Here is a 4,823-nt window from a genome sequence, read left to right as displayed (position 1 = left end):
AATTTAGTGGGAACGTGTAGACGCAGTGTTTTATCTTTCCAAAAGATCAACAATGAAAGAGATGCCATGCCTTATGCAATGAGCCAAGTACAATAAAGCGCAAGTTGAGCTTAAATATGAAACTTTTGGTTCCAAAACCTGTATAAGGATCTCATTTTCATCTAGCGTATAGATGATCATGGGTGTACTCAAAGACAACACCTTATGGGAGTAGCTCGACTGGTTACCAAAATACCTTCAGAACAATGCTCAAACTTTAGGTTAAGGTAGTAACGAGTTTTTTTTTCAAGATCCTTCATCTCAAATTCCAACTTCAGGTGCGAGACGGGTTTTTCATGTTCTTCTAGAGTTTTAATAAGATTCGTGCCATCAATAGAGACTGCAAACTTAGCAATTTTATGGTGTACTGAAACTTCGGGTTCAAGGTTTAGTATGAACTTCCGGTTCATAGTACCTGTATTTAAACGAAATACAAATATACAAAATATGCAATTAAATTGACAAATAAATAATCAATATTGCAAGATATAATCCCCAGTTAAAGTCATTAATTTAATTAAGTGGATAACTTCAAAATCTAGGAAGTCTTCCAAACTAGTCATCAGGTGTGTTTGAGCCTCAGGCGGAATGGGTTGGTCTGTGGGATAATGAAGGATACAGATGTGTGGGCTAAATAGCCTAATTCCAAAACCCAAGCATTTAATGCTACTGTTACTTTTGCACTGGCTCAAAGTGGCTGTAGGCCACAACCCAAAACAATAGAAGGTGACACATGCCCAAATTTAGGCTCGGGTCATGGATAGAACTCGCGGGTTGACCCGTTTTAGAGGCTCAAAGGCCTTGGGTTTTTTTTCGGTAAGGCCATCTCCAACCAAGGGCTGGCCAGATTACTCGGTTTAGCCCTCTGACTCTCCAAGATATAAATATTTTAATGAATAGTACATGGCCATATTTTCCTTCGTCTCCAACCGAGGGCCAAAAGGCCATAAGGCTTGTTTTAGCCATATCACAAAAAACCGTCTCCAACCAAGGGCCAAAGGGCCAAACATAATTTATTATTTAAATTTAAAAACTAGCACAACTTAAATTTAAAAACTACAACTTAAATTTAAAAACGACAAATTAAATTTAAAACTACAAATTAAATTTAAAACTTAAATTTAAAAACTACAACAACTTAAATTTAATATCCATAATCAACATCATCATCCGCCATTGTATGAGTATAGTCAGAGGTAAACAACTGTTGCCGAGTCATAATTTATTTCTTTTTTTCCTATCAAAATAGACCTTACTCATTGGAGTGTAATTCGAAGTGTTCCTTTTCATATTCTTATCATCCATCTCTTCTTGTATTTGTTTGGCCCGTACTTCATGCCTACACTTCCTTTATTCTGCCTCAAGGGCATTTTGCTCCGCCATTAATCGCAATGAGGTTGCCACTTCCTGTTGAGCGATGTAATCATCATTTGCCTTGCCCTTTTCCTTCAACCTTTGCCCCTTGTTTCGTCCCACAACCCTACGTATGGAACCTTCACCTGAAGACGGATTTTCTACCCTTGTTTGTTGAATGGTAGGACATCCATTTTCATCCATATCTGCAGCTGAAGATGCAGTTCCGAACACCAGCGTAAGAGCTCTATGTGGTGGATCTTCAAATAACACCCACCATTTACAAATTTCCCAACAACTGTGAAACTGAAAGGGTTTTGAGTTGCTCTCCATATACAATTCCTCCGCTTGGCGTACCTAGAAAAAAATTAAAGGAAATTAATTTATGAAATTAAATGTAATATAATTAAATATTTAAAATAAATTGTGAAAACACTTACTTCGTCGTAGTAATTAGTACCGTTTTCATGTCTACTTGCAGCTGCTAACAATGCTTGATGCCATTTGTTCAAACTTGGCTGAAGATATTTCTTCCATCTTGAAGAACAATTCTCGTGGTTTCAAATATTCAGTGGAGTGGTGCCTTCATAGAACTCTAAGTATTTTTTGGACACATGAGTCCAAACACCGTCATTTGTTTGACAATTCTCACTCACACTATGTTCCGACACCCATCTATAAGCCTTGCAAAGAGCTTCATCTTCTTTTTGACTCCAAATCCTACCTTTCATTGTAGACGAGCCCATTTGAAAATTATTGAAAAAATTGAAGGATAGATTTTTGAAAGAGGAAAGAAAATATGAGAATTGAAATAGTGAAAATTTTGTGAGGAATGATGAATGAATCGTTTAGGTATTTATAGGAAGAAAAAAAATTTAGAATTTAAAAAAAAAAAAAAAATTGGCCCAAAAAACCAAAAAAAAAAAAATTAATCCAACAATAACTAGAGTCAGCTAGCCGTTGGATTCAAATTTTTCTTTAAGCAATCCTGTCAATTAGAACCAACAAGATTGCTCTGATTTTCTGGCTAGCCCAGGCTGGTTGGCTGGTTGCATGCGGCCAACCCTTTGGCCCTTTCAGATTTTATGGGGCCCACGAGCCCTCTGGCCTAGCCCTTGGTTGGAGATAGTTTTTGAACTATTTTCGACCCTGTAGCCCTCTGGACCTATCGATTGGAGATGGCCTAAGCACCAACCAAAGTTGGATGGCTTACTTGGTACTCCCCATCTAAAGTTGGGCGTGTCCTCTTTCTTACCAGATAAAAACAGAATACCCACACCTGCTACTGCGGTTAGGGTTCATAGGGCTGAGCTAAAAGCTCAAAGACGTCATCACTATCCTGGATCTCATTTGAGGGATGATTTCAGACGAGAACCAAGATGTATGACAAGGTCATTGGGATTTGCAACTACAGGTGCAAGTAGTTGTGGTTTGGTGCCTTCGATCTTCCCTCAAAACGTCGTCGAAGGTTTTCATTTGAATGAACAAAATCCGTCAAGAATTCATTGAGATTCCTCAATCAATTTTCGTAAAGGACGACTTCTCCTCAATGAAGACAGCGTACAGGCTATCATGTGTATGCAAATTTATAAACCCTGTCTTAATGAAGGCATCACTGTCAACATTTCTGTTTTATTAAAACAACATTTGAAAATATAGTAATAAAGGTAAAAGGCAACATCTTTTGTTATATTACACTCTAACCGTTCAAAATTATCAAACCAACGGATAAGAAAACATCGATTGTCCTTCCCCATAACTATGTTTTTTCTTTGGGATTTTGTCAGTTTTAGGTTGACAAGAATCCTTTTGTAGATAGTGTCTATGGATTGCTTCATGATAATTAGGCTTATAATCAATCATTCAAGGTCTAAGTCCATGGTTTGTAGGAAGATTAACCCTTATTTCAATATTTTCCAACTCAATGATCTCATTTTACTGTGAACGAAAGGGAATATTCAAAGTAGGATTTGTACTAACCGGAATATTCAAAGGAGGACTACCCTAAATATTTTAAGGAAGATTTAAGCACTGTTTAATATCGTATTCCATTACGTAACTATATAATGAGAAAAAAGATCTTAGACTCTAAGTCCTAGAGTACTCTACAATGAATAATACTAATTAAACAACAATTCAAATAATCAATAATCATATATATTAAACAATAGTTCAATTAATCAATGACTATATTAAACTATATCAATTAAAAAAAATTCATATATTTTTTTTTAACAAATGATATTATTTACACTAAGACCATCTCAAACTCTTGGATTAAAATCTAAAATTTTTAACCCAAAAACAGTTTCTTATTTTTTCTTTTTTTATATTTTTTTTAGGGTTTAGGGTTTAGGATCGTTCCATTCCGTAACTATATAATGAGAAAAAGGGTCTTAGACTCTAAGTCCTAGAGTACTCTACAATGAATAATACTAATTAAACAACAATTCAAATAATCAATAATCATATATATTAAACAATAGTTCAATTAATCAATAACTATATTAAACTATATCAATTAAAAAAAATTTCATATATTTTTTTTAACAAACGATATTATTTACACTAAGACGATTTCAAACCCTTAGGTTAAAATCTAAAATTTTTAACCCAAAAACAAATTTTTTTTTCGCTCCAACCCTTATGGATTTAATTTTTAGCCCGAGATTATTAAATAATGAATTTATGTTATTTAAAAAAAATGTAGGTAGACCATCTTAATTTAATTTTATGAACATTTTAACCTAAAAATATTTAGATTCCGATAAGGGTAAATTACATTTAACCCCCTTAGGTTTGGATTTAATTGCAACCTCATACAACATCTTTAATTACATTTAAAAGAGATCTTCTAATTCCAATTACGAATTCGTTAGGTCCTTTCAGAACAACCTCTCAAATTTGAAAATCACTAATATTAATAGAGTTTTTTTAAGTAAATTTTGATTTAAATAAAATTTTCTTTAATTATTTTAGCCGTTGGATATAAATTTGGACTGTTAATATTTTTTTGTTCCGTTTAATTTGATCATATTAAATTTCAGCCGTTCGATTTAATGAATTTATAAATTTAAAACTACAAATTAACAAAGTTTAAATCTGAATCATTGGATGGAATCAACGGTTCGTTGCTCTACACTGTTAGATGAAAGAAAGAGCCATTGGGCTCATAAATCTTCCTCGACATGTCCACATGGGTGGGTCTCTTGCTGTTTGTTTGGGAAAAGTGGGGGGCGTGGGATTGTAAATGTCGTGTCAATCCTATGCAGTTTTGAAAAAACTGGGCTGGAATTTGGCCCACTAACCATACTCATACTTACGTTAGCCCACTAACCCGAACTCAAATCTTGGCTGGAATTTGGCCAATTTTTTAGTTTTTAACCTATAACTCCATTTTAGGCCAAAGGTTGGAGTATTTTGCGGGGGGA

The sequence above is a fragment of the Malus sylvestris genome, chromosome 15 (assembly GCF_916048215.2).
Source record: "Malus sylvestris chromosome 15, drMalSylv7.2, whole genome shotgun sequence".
Lineage (NCBI taxonomy): Eukaryota > Viridiplantae > Streptophyta > Magnoliopsida > Rosales > Rosaceae > Malus > Malus sylvestris.
Note: the sequence above shows the minus strand (reverse complement) of the source record.